The 18,148-nt window shown below is 39.8% G+C and overlaps 1 protein-coding gene across 4 annotated transcripts in view; it reads right to left on the bottom strand.

Moving 5' to 3' along the window:
* The window catches only part of PLD5 (phospholipase D family member 5), a 203,845-nt gene that overhangs the window by 48,162 nt on the left and 137,535 nt on the right, over positions 1-18,148 (bottom strand). Inside the window, exon 1 of one of the 4 annotated variants that reach the window (XM_052806207.1) lies at positions 15,541-15,637. The exons of 2 other annotated variants lie outside the window; for them this stretch is intronic. The gene's annotated coding sequence lies outside the window, so the exon portion shown is untranslated. Of the gene's footprint in view, positions 1-8,485; positions 8,552-15,540; positions 15,638-18,148 lie in introns of those variants that run through there. One more of the 4 variants, XM_052806208.1, reaches the window with a different exon arrangement.

Genomic DNA, 18,148 nt, shown 5'->3' with positions numbered 1-18,148 from the left:
TTTTAGCAGCTCCATACGCAACTGCCACACACACAAAAAATGAAATTATAGTTACTCAAAGAAATTATGTTCTAGTACAAGCCCAAGCAATCCCCAGAAGGCCTTTGCAATACAACTTGCGTTCACACCACCTTGGCCTGCCTTAAACTGTAGCACTCAAACTACCTGCATGACAAACATGTCTTCTTTCTGAAATTCCGGCTCACTCCCAATTTACAATCAGCCATAAACTATGTGCACGCGCAGTTTCTTGAAACAACACCAGCCCCCAAAGTTAATGCTGCCTGTAGTAAAATTAGGCTGTTTCTGATGTAGATATTTTTCATGACAAATGACTGTAATGCTTACTGCCTTATTTTACAGCATCTGAGGTCACCGACACAAAGATAATTTGGAGGAAATCAGTGCACAGGAGAAGAATCTGTGACTGCAGCTCCATGGGCCCCCTCTGCTCTGTGTCTGGAAAGACACGGGTGCCTGCAGCACCCACTGGACTTGCAATGGATGGGCTCATGCGCTTGGGGCTGTGGCATGGGTGGTTCAGGGAAAACGCACAGAAAACACCCTCTGCCCCCTGCGTGCTGCCACTGCTCATCTCCACTGGCACGCTCCTCAGCCAGCTCACGCATCCATGCCTGGCTGGAGCTGGAGGAAAGACTGCTACGAGGAAGCTTCCCTGAGCAGACGGGCTGCAGTCAGGGATCTCCCTGCGGAGTTGCGGGTGTGAGAAGAGAGAGGTCTCCGTTGCTGGCGGCTGGCTTCCCAGCCCCCTCTCCAGGCACTGAGCCAGCTTCTCGCTTGGTTCCCTTCCCTCCCCAGCAGACTGTAACATGCTGTCAGGCTCTGTCCTGCACGATTAGGGAAAACAAATATCCTCTACACTCACCACTGGTTTTTTGCTTTGTTCTTCACTCATTCAGTGGATTAAAATAATTTCTGTGAGCCAGCACAGCCCCAGAAACTGCTCTATCCACACAGCTGAGGAAGCCAAGAGCTGAGTGTGGGAACAGGAGAGAGCAGGAAGAAAAAGAAATAGTGAGAAATGAGCATTACAAAACCCAGCCTTCTGGCTGAAAACAAAGTATTACAGAATTATAACTGACATAATTAAAAAAAACACCGCACCCCACCCCCCACTAATAGTGGCATGAACAGATCTCATTTTCAGCAACGCTTCTTCCCTCCACCACCTCCTCAGCTGTGCCCAAGTAGCTTTTTCAGGGTCCAAGGAATGAGCTGGATCAGAAAATGGATCCAGGTTAAAAATAAATAAAAATAAAATGGTCGTTTCATACGTAGAACAATTCACTAGTCCAGCTCACCACGTGGCGGTAAAGAATTTTTCTGACAGAGCTGAAGGCACAGCACAAGTGCGGGAATGAGTGGCTTGTGGCTGGGTGCAACAAGATGCAGGAACTGCTTATGCCAGTGCTGCCATTTAAAGGTACGCCCACATAATCGCAGCCTCCGTTCCTCTCAAAATCAGGCCTCTCAGAAATTCCAGGTGGCAAGCCCCAGTATTTGTTTGCCTTTTATCTTGCATAACCATTTGCCTCATGCAAACAAAGCAGATAGGAGGGCAATGCTGGCATTTGCTTGGGATGACATTTTCCATGTGCTCACACGGGTCCACAGTGACACAGAAGATCCAGAAAAGACCCGTCAGGGGATCCTCATATGTGTGCAGAGTTTGCTCGCTGGATGCAGGATGGCACATTCTTGAGAACAAAGGAAAGGTCAGAATTAATTTCTTTCAATTGCTTGTTTAACTTCAATGATATCTTGGGAGCTAGTTAGTTCCCAAGGTAACATTTATCTAAATACGCCCTTACAGTGGCTTTGAAGATGTCAGATGTTGGCCTTTGTTGCTAGTCCAAGTAATCAAAATACTGATTTCTCAGCTAAGTACCCTGCTGTAGACAGAGTTCAGCATAGGAGTGTCACAGCTCTCATTCATTCATTTTGCGTTGCCTGCTGAGCCCTTTTGATTTACGTAGCAGAAAAAAATCGACATATAACCAAAATGTTTCCCACCCCATGTCACAGCAGAGATGAAAGAGAGGCCTGACAATATTTCTTTGTAATACTTACCCACCCAGCTACACATAATTTCTGATTCACTGACAAAAAACCAAAGGTCCATCTTAATTTCAGGGTGGGCAAACCATGACAAATACTACAGCGTAGAGATAAAAGGTCTCCCTTTTACCCACAGAATAGATACAGCACAGGCACACTCTACTTGAGCTTCCCTGTGAATAGCAGGTAGCTCAGTTGATTAATCACACGTGGGCATGTTTAATTAACCTATGCAGAGAATTTTGGACCACAAACAAGGAAGAAACTCATATGACTACAGACCTCTGGTCCTTCCAAACATAGAAATCCAGTTTCCAGAGCAAACTCGTAGCTTTCTCATTTCCACCCACAAGACAGAGGGCTTCCATAAATCCATAAAGCACTGAAATTCCATAAGAAAAAAACAGAAAATGCAGTGCAGCCCATGTTAACCCCCCCCAGTATTTAGAAACAGGATTTGAAGCCTAATACCCCTTTCTCTAACACAGAATATATCACAACATGATTTTTAAAAGTAAATTAACCTTGTTAACCGCATGGGTTTTTATTATTTGCACTGTAATAGTTCTCTCCTTTCTCTCCACTTCTTTTTCTTAAACCCTGTGGTGTGTATTTGACTTTTTATTTAAGATTTTTAATTGTTACTGTAGAATTTTACATTCTGCATTTTCTACGGGAAAATGTCTATTCTGTTCTTAACAAAGACATATCCATGTTACCATGTCCTTGGGAGGCACACGCTGCCACCCAGGAGATATTTGATAAGCAAGTACCCCACAAATGCAAGCAGCCAACACTACAGTTCATTACATGAAACAAGTCAGGAAAGCAGACATGCTTCAACTCTACACTTTCTCACCTTGATTTGGCCTCTGAAGTCAGTGATTTCTGTACTGTATTTGCTATAGAAACACTTACTGTTTGGGTCAAAGTTTAGGACTCCCATTTCAAACTATCTTTAAAACCAAAAAAATTAAATTGAGTCTGCGCATAAGAATTTAGTGTAACTTAAAAAGGTCCAAACAGCTTTTCCTTTCCCTCTAACAATTTTATTGAAAGTAGCAAACATTTCGTGCCTCTTTTAACAGGTTTTGCTGCCTGATGCAGCAGATGAGAGAAATCCTCATTTTGCACTGACTTGACTCTGACATCAGTATTCTTCAATCAAGTTTTTACTTCTTTTTGAGTTATTTAAGGTATTTCATATCTATAGTCATAGATTATTTTGAATAAAACTTTGAATAATGAGAGTACTGATGATCAGTTCAATTCTTTCCCCTTAGCAGAACTCAGCATTCCTCTAAATAGCATTTTCTGAGTATAAATCTGGTTTGTGAGTCTGATGATTCAGTAGAGTCTGTAAGATAACTAGTGTACAACAAAGTTTGATAGAATATTTTTTAAAAATTTCCACATTTTTTTCGCCCTTCATTATTGGAGAGTAGGCTGCTCATTTACTAGATGAAGCTGTAAAAGTGATTGCTTTAGAGATTGGGAAAAGTAATTTTCTTTCTTAGTTGATTCAGGCGTCAAAGCATATTACTGCTTAAAGGAAAACTATAATACTATCAGTAAAAGCATTACTAAAGTTGGATTGTGGCTTTCTTTCTTTGTGTAATCATAATTGAATACTTTTTTACTATAAAAGAAAGCTATTTTAAATATAATTGAGAGATTAGTAAACTCACCCACTGCTTACCCCACCTCCCTTCAAAGACTCTTTTCTTTTCTTGGATTAGCATTATGAAGCACTAGGTTTGTTTATATACTTCCTAGATGAAACATCCAAAAATTCAGGGACAATTTTTCATTTTAACACATGAGGAATTAGAATCACAACCTTCTATGAATGAACAAGGCTAAATCCCTACCAAAAAATGCAGTGACTATTTATCCCTATCTCCCTTTTTAACTTGTCAGCTTGATTTCCTTCTGGTATTTATATATTCTTAAACCATTAGTATTGGCAACAGGCACTTCTAAATGCGCTGACTAACAATAACAACATTTGTGCAATCATTCCCAAAATGTGGTCCTCAGACATTCATAGCTCTGCTTTGGGTTCTGTTGGTTCCTTCCTGTGAAGGAGAAATCTCAATTCTGGAAAGTGAGAAAGCATACTGCCAGGCAGGCAAAGACATGAGGACAGAGCACGCCTCCTCAGAGGGCAGTATTATTTGGTCCTAAGCTACTGCTTTTTATTTTTACAATACCTCCATAATAGAATCGATCTTTTTTCTCCCCTTTCATTAACTGATTCTCTGAGCAGCCCTAGAGTATTATCTCCAGGCTACCAAAAGCCAAGAGCACTAGCTGACCTGGCCACGGCCATACAAGCAAAGCAGAGGCACAGCCAGAACTAACCTGAGTCTGCCAGCAGCACAGTCATTTCCTTTTACTACTTCTTCTCACTTGTCTCTCAGCATCTTTCCCTACTTCTTTTCTTTGATCCTGTCCTATTCTCCTGCCAAGTTAGGCTTTAACTTTTCTATTTTTTTTTTTCAGATCATTACTATCTCAATTCCAATTATTTTTTTCTCCTTTCATCTATGTTGCCATAAGCCCACCAAGAACATGCTTTGCCTTTTGCCAGCATTCTTCTCTGATCTTTTCCTAAATGAATTACTCAGTTTTCTGTCTCTCCTTCTCTTTCATCTGATTCATTCCTCCCTTTTATTTCATTTTCCTTACTACTTTCCCCCCACATCATTCTTCCTCCCTCTCCTCTACTCTCTTCCACTTCATCCTCCGTTCATGATTTCACTCTTGCCCTTGCCCACTCATTCATTGTTTTATCACATATATTCATCCAGTTATTCATTCACTCCCCCACTCTCCAATTACTTGAGGAACATGCTTTATTCTCTAACTACATAGGCAGCATGATATATTCTCCAAGCCTTTACAAATAATTTGTGGAAAGGAAAAAAATGTTTTTTTCTTAGGATTTTTAAGGCTAACCACAATTTTGGAGTGCCCAGTTTGGTCCTAATTTTATTTTATTTAGCATGTGTTAGAACTCCTGCAGGTGTTAACTCATGATATACAACCCAAAGGTAGACAGATTGCTGATGGGTGTTGCAGATTGGGACTGTGGGAATTTCTTCTTGCTTTCTTAGCCCAAACAACAACTGATGCTGAGCTTTTGTTTCTTACCATGGGTCTAAGGTTCTTAAAAGAACAAGGCACATTTACAGTCTCTTATAAAAGAAAGCATGTAGAATAGACACTGCAGCTCTGCTGTAGCAAACTGAAGAGTCTCATGCTTGATTTGTTATTGTTCTGACCAGCCTGTCTGATGCATTTTTGAGGGCTTCAGCACTCTGGTTTGGTCACCCAGATACTTCATACATTAAAATGGAGACATTTTAAAGAGACAAATGGACATGCCCCAATGTCAAAAGCAGAAAAATCCACACAGCGCACTGATGAAAAACAAAAAGCACGTAAGGGAAAAATGCTTTGGATTTGAGGAGATACATAGGGGATACAAATCAATAGCTTGTCAGTTAGCAGCTTTTTAACACAGATAGACTTTCTTCCAAACAGCCTATATGAAATGTAGAAAATAAGACAAAAGGAAACCACAACTCCACAGATTCTATGTTACTAGCTGGGTGAAGGACACATGCAATATACAGTCAACAGAAGTGACAGCACACTGAAGTCACGGAGGATTTTGGTGTCCGTGAGGGACTAGACCACAAGTATCATCTCATTTCTCTAGTGCAAATATCAGCAACTGTCTCTGAAGGACAGGAATAAAGCTATGTTCCTCCTCTGTGACATTTTGAACTGGTGGAGAACCAGGTCTGTAGGACTTCTCTTTCTTCTCCAAACCACACAGGACAGACAGAATTAGCTCGAGGACACTGAGAGAGAGAGGTGGACCAGTTCAGAGCCATCTGGGATGGCAGCAGGGTACAGGCCAGGGGCTGTGTAACTGGACTGCTTGCAGCTGCACACTGGGATCCCTATGAAAGCAAGGCCAGAAAGCAGCATGTGCACTTCTAGTCCCAATAACCACATCGTGGACTTGGTGCCAATCCCTTCAAGACACTCACTCTAAGCTGCAGGAAAAAGTGCTACCATTACTTCAGAAGCCCATCTGAAGCAGCTAGCTGGATGCACATCCAGGAAAGCCTGAGGGATGAGAGTGTAGGGCAGCAAGACAAGAGACAGAAAGGAAAATCGATCAGATTCGCACTGTAAAACACACGTAAACTGGAAATGACAAAGATTTGATGGTGAACATGGCTGCGTATTGGTATCAAGTATAGTGAATGCACAGGCAAGCAGGCAACTCCTGCCTGAAAACAATGAAAGATCAAACTGAAAGCAGTACTTAGACATTAACAGGGTCATATGAAGCACAGGAGACAGTTCTGCTGGGCGGGACGATCAGGTCCTTGGAATAAAGACTGCTGCTGTTGGACCTCTCTCTTCTGCATTACAAAAGACAAAATGAATGGAGCAAATAAGGCTAGGATTCAAGAGAAAAAGGATAGTCTCATATTTATTTTAAGTTGCTTGAAACTACCCAGAATATTTGGATCCCACAGCTGATGTTCCACAAAGTCACTCTGCATGAGAGAGGGTAGGGCAGGCCTGGCACATAGGTCATTTTCTGAGGACTTAGTTTGAGCCCTTGGGGTCTAATCTTATTCACAATGACACTGATACATATTAAGTGCTACACAGTGATAAATACCTGTAAAAAAAACAACGAAAACAACAAGATTGTGTGCCACAAACTAACATCAAACTAAGTGAATGTCTGGGCTCTTACCTGTGTCTTATTTCTTCATCTATAAAATAGAAACTAAGCTATTCCTCCATTTCCTGTGAGCATCATGAACATTTATTCTTGAATATTCATGAAGCACTCTTATTTCAGTATTAATACCACAGGAAAAAAAAAGGAAACAAGTTTGTCACCAGATAAGGTCTTGACCAGCGTTCAGTAAGCGAAAGAAGAGACAACACAATGAAAATGATCGTGAAATAAAATATCCTATACATGCTTACATGAGCATAAGAATCCCTGTGCATTGAATTTGATAGTCCAGTGGGAAGAAGATTATGTCATATTCAACTAAAGTCTGTATCGTAACTACAAACTGCTTGATGGTACAAAAAGACATGATACAGAGAATACATTTTTACATACCATAAATGACAGTTTCATGGACCAACTAGAGAACGCACAAGCTGAGAAGCTACTCTTGATTTATTTTGAGCAATGCATAGTACTGATTCAAGCTGCAACTATCAAAAAGCCCCTGTAAGGATGACCACAATGTACTCCAGCTCGCTATCTTTGTAACAACATCATCTGCATCCCACAAGCCCATTCTGGTCATGTTTAATTTGAGAAAGAAGACCTTCATAAGGATGTATGCTAAGAGAAAATCAAAGGCCAAAGAGAAAAAATCTTTACTGGTTTCCTGGCAATACTAGAAAACATTTTAGTAGAGGCTCAGCATAAACGTATATGATTAGAAAAACCAAATGCCCCTCTCCCAAGACACGATGCAAGGAGAGTTAAAAGAGAAGCTAAAGAAGAATGTTAGAGATAAAACAGTATCCTTCCATAAGTAGAGAAAAGGCAAGAGAGGGAAGGAATAAAAGAAAAGTAAAATTTAACTCAGGAGAGCTAAATGTAAAACTACATAAATCGAATCAAAAATATTTTGAGGAAATATGGATACTGAAGTTGCAGAATACATTGCTACTGTGCGTAGTGTTTTGTGGATGACAAAAATACAAATAGATTAAAAAGCAATTGCACAAATTAAAGGAAAAAAAAATCATCCAAACACCACAACAAATTGCTGAACTCCATGGCAAGGCAGTTCCTAACCTACAAATTGCTAAAAGGATATACAGAGTAAGGGGAATGTCATCCTCCACTTGTTTCAGTTGTTATACTCCTTCCGTAAGTGTGCGGTTCTGCTGACCCCAGCAGCGCAGAAGACCAACCTTCAGTCTGTTGCCATTGTCTTATGGCTGAGAACAGTTGCTGGGACCCTTTCCTCAGGAAATGTTGTTTTTGAAAGCTTGACATCGCAACCATCATAATGTTCTTTTGACATGATTTTGAAGCTTAGTATAGATATTATGTAGTCCTATAACTCTGCTGGTATTTTTCCCATTACTTTATGCAAACATGACTACTGAGATTAAAAGCATGAAGAGCAGGGATCTGTTTTGAGTCACTGAAGTGACCGTCAATTTCTGCACTACATAACTACTAATATTTGCACACTATATATAGTTAATATTCTGTCTGAAGGAAGGAGAAGATGCTGAATGCACTCTGTTCTCAAGCGTAAGCATTAGAGACAATCACTCTGTAAGAGCGTGCAATAAGAGATGGAAAGGATGGAGAGTAACGTAGACATACCATTCTGGGAACTTTTCTTCCAGTTGAACTACTTTAGAACAAGCTTAATGTAATTTACTTTCCAACCATTAGGCTGTGTAAAAATTCATAACATTTAGAGATCCGAGTGTCTCTGTCATGTCTCTTCAGACGATGGTCTTCTCAGAGCTGCCCAGGTTTGTAGTTGCATTTCTGTCTAGATGACATAAAAAACACTTGAACAAGGTGAGACACCATCACTGGGAAGGCTGAAGCCTGCTCGCAAACAGTAGCAATCAAAAAGATACCAACTAATACCAGCAAGACTGCTGTGACTGACCAAGGCACAGTTCTAGGAAGACAGCCAGGCTTCAAGTGGATATGAAACATGTGGGAACCACATGAATGGACAAGACAAAATTCACCGACAATAAATTAACCTGCTTTCTTTGGACCCCCATGTAGGACCATTAGCCTTCATCTCTTTTCAGGATAAGATAGTGTTAGTGCTTTCGCATACAAGAGAAAGCATGGGGTGCCAAAATTTCTGCAAAGGGAGTACAGCTACCTAACAAATGTTTTCTGAGCTCAGATGGCCCTGGCAGCTCTTACCAGCTCTTCCAGCAACTGTAGGTAGGAACTTGCATGCTATCCATATGTTTTAAAAATGTCATAACTAATTTCTGCTAATGCCATCCGTTATTGGTTCCTCTGTACTGAAAAGCATCAGTGACTCAAACAAACTACTGCCATACAGGAAGAATCCATTCCAGCATGTAAACTATCAAGCAAGATTTGGAGATGATCCGTGTGGTACGAACCTGCTATGTTGGACTAGACAAAAGCAATTTGGCTGTTCACAAGATGGCTGGATTACCAACAGTCATAGTTGTTCTGGAGCTTATGAAATATGAAAGTGCCCATTTCTGCCAAATCCACAAATACACAGGCATTAGTAACAGACTCAAATGCAAAGACATTTGCAAACTGAAATTATGTACTAAAATACTGACCAACTTACCGTGAAAGACTTTTTCAATTACAAATTTCAAAGCAGAAGAATTATGATATAGTTTCTACTAAACACCTAACATATTAAAAGTGCCTTACAGGACATCTAGCCTTAATTCATCAAGAAAAAATGTAATATTATTTACCTATGGGTCTTTGAAACAATGACTACAGATATTGGAAAGCATGTGACTGATATTTTATAATGCAGAAGTACACATTACCAATGGGAGGGTACTGTCTCTGGGAACACATCCATTCCTCTCAGTGAAGGTATTTACTTCTAAGTAAAGTCCACAGACAGATGCTGCAGAGCTTAGAATTAGAATTTATTGCTTGCATATCTGGCTCTGATGGGCACAGTGGTTTTGGCTTAAGTGAACCTTTTTTCCTCTCCCTCTTTGCAAAACAAGCCAGTACAACCCAAAGCCCTGGTTGCCTTCAGAATTTAAATTATAGTGAGGTTTTGGTTTTTGTTTTGTTTTGTTTTTTTCCTCTACTGGTTGTGGATGTGACAGCCTCATACTGCTAATTCTCTCATGCTAGAGAACTCTGTAAGGTAGGCCATGCCTAAATCTTCTTAAAGTTGGTGCGCTTCACATTCATAAGAGAAAATAAGCTGTTTCACATTGTGCCTGATTTGGGGATATTTGTGTGTCCAGTGGAAGTTTTATTCCCAGATTAGGCATCTAGATTCCTATAGAACCTGTAATAAAAACTGGACTATCAGTAGCTTTTTTTTTTTTTTTGAGCTAAAAGATATCTAAACTAGGTAAGCAGGCAATACCAATGGAAGGTATGTTGTTTGCCCCAGCCCCTCATTTGGAATCACACAGAAGGATCGATTCTCCAGTGAAGTTTCAAAATCCTGTCCTACAATCAGAAGCTTAAAATAATTCTTTCACAAATAAGGGCAAGACATTTCTTTCAAAATATATCTGGTGGCAGTAGAAGGAGCAGAAGCAGAGCAGGAACTGGAAGCCAGGTTTCTTCCATCCCAAATGAATATGTGACTACTACAGAGTCATCTTTAAATGCAGACAGAGATTAGAAGATTTTCTGCAAACTGTTAGAGATCAAATGGGAGGGACCGAGGGAGTACCACTACAGAATACCCTCTGCACTTCCCAATCCTTTGTGATTGCAAACTCTGTTTTACGAAGTTTAAGATTTTCAATACTAGCTTAAACACTTTGCTCTCTTTCAGGTGCCCTGTCAGGTAGACAGCTCTTCTTCAAGTTGACAATTTAGAAACCTTCAGACAGAGCAGGATTTTTAACCTAAACTTCTGCAACTCAGACAGACGTTCTGTGTCAAAGACATTCTGTGTATCTATATGTGTGTCTAAGATGTAACAAAAATGCTACCCACCTGCTCTTTTGAGCCATGTTTCATAAGGCTGGACATGGCTTACCTTACATTGCAGGATCTAGCTCTCCAACGGAAACAAGTGAGAAACATTGCATACGAGTTCTCATGGGGTTTAGGCATAAAACCAATGGTGAACATTTCCTTGCTATCAAGATGTTAGTGGATGTGTGCACACCTAGCAACGTAAACTGAGGTAAGAGAATTTAGGTGCCTAAACAGAAAGATGTTTACCCAAAACCCAACCAAGCAGGAGCTTCTGCACGTTAGTGTTGCCTAAATGTTAGGTAGATACACGAATGCTTGAATCTCTGATGCAAAACTGATACCTGCTTCTTTCTTTTAAGATGGTTGCAACTAGTTTCGGAAATTCTGCTTGGTGTTTCTCATTATGCAGAACTCTGTCAAACTTATTATGCAGTTCTAAGAGGTAAAGAACATAATGAGATCTTTCATCTTGGAATTGGCTTTAAGATTGCTTGTCACAGGCTGAAAGTTGTTGAGAAAATATCAGGTAACACTCTCCAGCAGCAACTAATAAAATCTAAATCAAAGCATGCATCTACTCTGTTGCAGGTACCCAAGGAATATAAAAAAATAATAAAAAAGGGAAAAGGCATGATTCATAATAAATCAAAATAAAAAAATTAATTTAAAATCAGATGTCAAAGGCCTTGCCAGTACAATTTTCATTAGCTGCTTTCTGAACACTGTCATATTTTAAGGTATGGCTCAGGCAGGGCTTTAGAAAAATGTCAATGTTTAAAATCTGAAAGGAAAGGAAGAGGGAATTTCTCCCCCTGTTCACATCCACCTTTGTTTAACTCTGTAAAACTCAGATCCAAATTACTTGCTTCCTTCAGGAGGATTCACCCCTAGTCTACTGGTCCTCTCAAAGGATCCCGCTTACTTGTTCCTGAAAAATCGTAGGGAAAAATTAGTCTGTTTTTGGTACTGCTGAATTTTAAAAGAGCAGGAGCTTATTCTATCTTCAACACTGTTCCCTCTCACACAGTTTTGGACAATCCAGCCTAGGAAAGACTGATGAAGAAAGCAACGGAGCTACAACTCAATTCAATGCCTTATATAAAACCATCAACTGAACTTCAGCTCTGAAGAGCACTCTTTACACTCCTATGGAGCATGCATGAGATTATGTCATTTTTATGGCACATTGTACAAAAACTGGCCATCTGGACAGGCAGAAATCTCTTCAAGATGCAGCTTGAGCATTCCAGCCTCCCATTATATGAATAGAGTGTATTTTCTTTTTAGTCTTTGCAGTGTTTTTACATTGATTCTCAATGTTATCTTCACATGAAGAGGAATTAAAGGCTTACTTAGAATCATAGAAATGCCAGATTAGAAGGGTCCTCAGAAGATCATCTGGCCCAATCTTTTGTGGGAAAGGGAGCCTGTATGAGATCATCTAGCAACCTGTCCAGTCACATCTTGAAAACCTCTAGCAACAGGGACTCTACCACATCCCTGGGAAGGTTGTTCCAGCAAATGATTGTTGTTACTGTAAAAAAATTCTTTCTTTCTTATGTTGATATGAATGTACTTAAACACGTAAGTTTATGTTCTCCTTCCAAATCATTATGGAACTATTAAAACCAGCTTTGAAACCAATCTAGACCTTTTCCCATGCACCAGAGCCAAATACTCACGAAGCCACTCCTCACAGGGGCTTGCCTACTTTCTTCTTAAAATTGCCAGTGATAGCTCTTTCATAATCTGCTCACAGTCCACTGTCCCCATATTTGGAACATTTTCTCTAATACTGAAACCAAATATTCTGTGCAGAATGTAAATCAATGTCATCAAGGCTTACCCTACCAGTGGCTTTCAAAAAAACCCAAGTCACCCACAACCCAAAACATCTTTTAGGCACAGAGAAACTTATCAGGAAATGCCGTCTCTCACTCCTATAGCTTCATCTTTTCCAGAGAAAATGGCAGTTTCTCCCAAATGGTGAACTCCACATTCCTAGGACTTGCAGCACACAAAGGCTCTAGGTTACAAAAAATGCTTAACTCACAGCTTGTTTCGTAAGGAGAAACTGGACTGATGTTCCCAGGTGATCTCAATTTTTTCTATGATGTAACATAAGTTTTTCAGTTCTTCTATAATATGTTAAAAATATGACATCATCTTCCCATTCCCCCCCAACTAGGTAGGGAAAGGGAACATAATTGTGGCCAAAGGTAAGAATTCATGTCCCACAAGCATCACAGCTCTAAAACTATGCAGCACCCCAAGTGTGCCAACAGAAGCAGACAGAATATGGGACTAAACACATTTCATCTGATATATAAATCATATTCATTATTGCTGTCCATTGTGCAACAATTTAATTAAAACAGAAGTACAGGAAAACCCCAAACCACTAAAAGTCCCTAGACGTTACATGAACTCTGAGCTTTCTGGTGCCATGGCAGATTAATCCTATCCAAACCAAGTTCCAGTGGTCCTACCTCCCTTGCCAACCCCAGCTACGTGTTTCCTATCTCTGTGTTGTACCCAGCATTTAGGCCTGTGAGATCATACACTGAGTAATGCAGAAATTTAATGCAAATGACAATTAAGGCAGCCAAAAAAAAAAGCAGCCTATAGCCAAAACAGCACCCTGAACTGTCTTACCACACAACCACTGGTGCAAGGAAGAAGGCAGGGTCAACACACGGTGGGGAGGGCAAAGAGGAGGCCTGGGATCATGGAGCTGCCCAGACATAAACTGATTTAATTTGTCATGGAATGGTATCTGCTAGTGTTTGCAATCTAAAGCGCACAAATAAAAGCACAAAAAGCTTCTAAAGCTCCACTTTCTACTAATTTCTTTGTCTCCCTGCAACAATATAACTTCTTCATTTTCTTGGTTTTGGTTGTATCTGCGTAAGAGAGAGTGTAATCCTGGGCAAATGTGCACAAATTGCTCAGTGAGTAACAGCTGCACATGTGATCTCGTGATTAGATCCTGCCCTAGCACAATGACTTTATATTATTCTCCAGTTTCATTGCTAACATTCAATAGCTATTAGTTGAGTTTAGCTGATTTGGGTTTTTTTTAAATCACATTGTGACATGGACAGACTCCTTTTTTCATATCTGCCTTAGCCAGCACTGACAAAACAAAAAACATTCCTTGCAAATATATGAAAAAATGATTCATGAAAAGGGAGTATTGGGAAAAAACCAAATAGAAAGGGAATGAAGCAATGCAAATTGAAGAAAGGAAATCCATTGGCGTGTCTTAAAAACATTAACGCTGTCAGCTAAAATAAGATTGTAATTAGTAAGGGATTTAGATTCTGTACACGTAAGAAATGATACAACAACCTGCTAATGGGAGACGATACTATTCAAATATTACTGAAGAACAAAGACTGGTATATAATTATGTGCAAGGAGTGGGAGGGTTACAAGAAATGTTTCAACCTAGTAAACTGAACCACAGCTGAGAAAAGGCTAAAACAGTAACCTTGAAAACAAGCATTAATAAGCTACTGTCACAGCACAAGGAGGATAAAAAAAGAACATGTTTGTTTACACAGTGAGCCAAATTTTGCCTACAGGGAGACCTACCTTTCACAAGAGAGTCATATACGTATATGCATAGTATTTGTATACATATGTGAAAGTGAAATGTAGCTTTAACATTAACTATAGAGAAGTAAGACTTCACACCCTAGGACTGCATATTACAAAAGGTCCTATAAAAATAACATCATAGTTTATAGTCTATTTAGTAATAATCTTGACAACATGAGCTGGGAGAACTTACATGTGGTTGATTTTTTTAAATTACTAATATACATTTTTTTAAAATTATGCCTATAGAAAACAAATGCTCAGGTCTGGCTTCTGGTGCCTGTGCTGCCATTAATAATCACTAGTTGTCCCCGAGAGACAGAAACAGCAAGCGACCTCACCTAACAGTGATGTTGTAAAAAGAAATTCATTAATACTGTATGTGCAGAGCAGTTGGATACCACAGTAAGAAGCACCACGGAAAAGCCTATGAGGAAATTAATCATTCTGCATTCAGTGCAGGATCTGGCAGATGTGCAATAAAGAAAGCCTGGAGACATACATTAAATATGAAGATAAAAAAATATTCTAGCCATTACCAGCAGAAATAATATCCCCTGAATGAGTATCATCTGCCTTAGGCATTAAATGTTTGACATATTCTCATTCAATACGAAGGAAAAACTTCTGATTAATGTGGTAAGATTATAGCAAGTACCAGACAGGTATTCCACGCAAAATATAGAATCTGATAATGTAATTAAAGTCTGTCATAAATATACGTTCTGGGACTAGTATTTCCTCATTTCCGCATACTTAATTTCACAACTAAATAACACTCCCAAAGTGCAGCAATTATTAGCAAATGTACATTATCTCAGCACTCAGAGGCTCCTGTCACCACAGCTCTAGGTGTGTTATGTGTTGGCACAGTAAATCAATTCATGTTTCATGCTGCAGCTGCTAGACTGCTTCTGTAATCAAGCTACCCTGTTTTACAGCTAGCTCAAGAGAGTCAGGATAGCGAAGACATGCCAAAAAAAGGCTTAACAGTGGCAACAAACCTGCAGATTCACAGCTAGCTCAGATATCTGTACTAATGTCGCAACTGCAAATTACTAATTTTATTTTACTCTACATCAGTTCAGTTCCACTCTCCTGTCCACATAAATTATGATTTATCTTACCCCATCAGCTCAAATCTGAAGTCAGATTTCAACTTTCTCCTCTGTTAATCAGTAGGGACGGCTGCTGGAGAGGAATGATGTGTAGGGAGGACTCTAGGATGCACCCCTGGGTTGAAAAAGGTCTACCAAAGCTGCTTTCTACAGTACTTCAGAAATGGGGAGAAGAGGCAATGGGGGTCCATGCATGCCGGTCTAGAAAAATGAAAGATGTGCTAGAATAATCTGGCTGGCAGAAATAGTCTCAACAACTGTGCTGAGATGCAGCAGTGCTGTAACATATTATGGTTCCTAGTACAAAAAAAACCCCCAAACCCACTGCATGAGACCATATGCATGAGCAAGTATAGTACTTCAAGCAACCACATATAAACCCATGCCACTGTGTCGAGACTAAGACAGTTACCTGGGCTGCTTAAGTCAGAAAGGGCACACCATGCACACCGATAACCATGGGCTGAGGAACTGCAGCATCCTTAAAGGTTCCTGGGCAGTATATCAACAGGTATATCCTGGGGCTGACACCCAAATTATCCCTCACCCTGACCCCAGGAACCAGCCCGCATAGCATGGGGGCACAGCTCAGGGGTTCTGAGCACTCAGTCTGCTGAAAAGGCAAGGCTCTTCTACCTTCTCTGTGCAATAGCAACTGCCTCTCACATTTAGTAGGACAGCCCACGACCTGGAGACAGTCTGACTCTCGCATACTATCTGCCTTGGAAAGAAGAGGCTAGCCTATGCTTACCTTGTAAGCTGAAGGCAGGCTCAGGAACGCATGAAGCTCCAGAGCCCCACAGGCTATATATGTGCTTTCTCTCCATGCTGCTACTGCCCGTGGCTCGGGCTCCAAGCATATTTGCTGCTTAGGAACAATCAGCTCAGTTTATTAGCTGGTGAACCACAGAGCAGTGCTTGGACCCTCCTCTGCCTAATTCAGACAGACGCCACAAGTGGGAGTTTGGGTCTGTCCAGCCAAATGTATTCTGGTTCTCCATCTTAAGAAGCTTCAAAACTTGGCTGAGCTATTCATATATTTACTGCTTGCTTTCCCACAAGAGGAACATTTCTATTAAAAAAGATGCATGGCATACTTTCTAAGACAAATCTGACCAGTTGCAGGGAAAAAAGAATTAGTTATCTTCATGAATATACATGTCCAAATGATGATGACAGTTCCCTTTCAAGAATCAATTCTGACTGATTTCTGAGGATGCAGGTGGCCAGTGCCTCATGAACAAAGAGATTAATGGTTTTAGCAGACAGATCTTCCAGGATAGCATAGCAAAGCTTAATGATACATTTATCCTCAGCTAAGACAATGGTAGTAGGTAACAGTAATTTTTTTTCTCCAGCAGACATGAAAAAGGCTAATATAGATACGTTTTCCATTTACTGTGTTATTAATATTATTGAACTAATGGAAATTGGAGTAGTCTCTTTTTTTAAGCTAGTCTATCAGTTAGCTTCTATTTGACACAAGCAGGACATACCATGAATCTGCTGTTCATATAAGGTCTGCTCATTTCAACATAAAATTAAGACAACTAAATTTGATTGAATGTTAAAATTAACTTATCTCTTTTCAGGAATGCAGAACCAAATAAAGATTTACCTAGCCCTCCTGGATGTAAAAACCAAACAACAAACCTAAATGCTGGTGAAAGACTTGCAACAGAGTTGGCAATCACCACGTCATAATCAAGACATTCTAACAAAAATATCAGAATTTGTGGAAATAAGCAAACCAAAACATGGAATGAGGAAAAAAAAAACATTCATAGTGAGAAAAGCAAGAAGTTGTAATATTGATCTTTGAAAAAGACCGACAGTACACAATGATATCTACAATTACAGGGTTCAAAGACAATGACAGCAAAACTCACAAGAATTACTATAAAAAAGCGACTTTCTCCAATTCTTTGTAGCTCAGAGCACTCAAACATAACGATCACTTCATTTGAATACTCTAAAATTTCCTGTCTTAGAAATCTGAACAAGGCATAAGGGAAACTGAAGCTAGTAAAATTGTAAAAGCCTATGTTCTGTTCATTCGTTTGTTCAAAAAGCTCACAGGTCTGATTAATTCCCACATAAACTGAAGGAAATGTTAATGACAAACATCGCTTCCTTTTCTAGCTAAAACTTTCACTCATCTTTTTTTGAAAGAGGATAGGTTTTGATCTTGTGTATTCTCCATAAATGATAGCTAAAATATCTATTGCCAGGTACATCAATATAAATGTACAGGCCCTACCTCTCACCTCCTCTGACTCACGGGAACTTGGGACATTAGAATCACAGGGAAAAGAAACCGCTTTTTCAAAGGCAGTTTCACTGACATTGATATTAAAATACCTATTTCTTTTTCAACACAGCAGAAAAAGATAATTCCTTACTTCACAGATGTCTGACAAAGCCAGTGTATTCTTACTGGTTATCAAAGGATCAATACCACTTTTGGTTGTGTAACAGAAATAATCAAAGCCCTGGAATAGGCAGTCTGGTGATATGACAAGTCTCTGTAGTTATTACATTTAAATAACATGTCAGTATTGATCAAAAGATGATCTCTTTAAGGGACCAGGACTTCCATCAGTAGTGTTCTTTTACT

The sequence above is a fragment of the Harpia harpyja genome, chromosome 13 (genome assembly GCF_026419915.1).
Source record: "Harpia harpyja isolate bHarHar1 chromosome 13, bHarHar1 primary haplotype, whole genome shotgun sequence".
Classification (NCBI taxonomy): Eukaryota; Metazoa; Chordata; class Aves; order Accipitriformes; family Accipitridae; genus Harpia; species Harpia harpyja.
The sequence above is the reverse complement of the archived record's forward strand: the minus strand, read 5'-3'. Positions and strand labels throughout refer to the sequence as shown.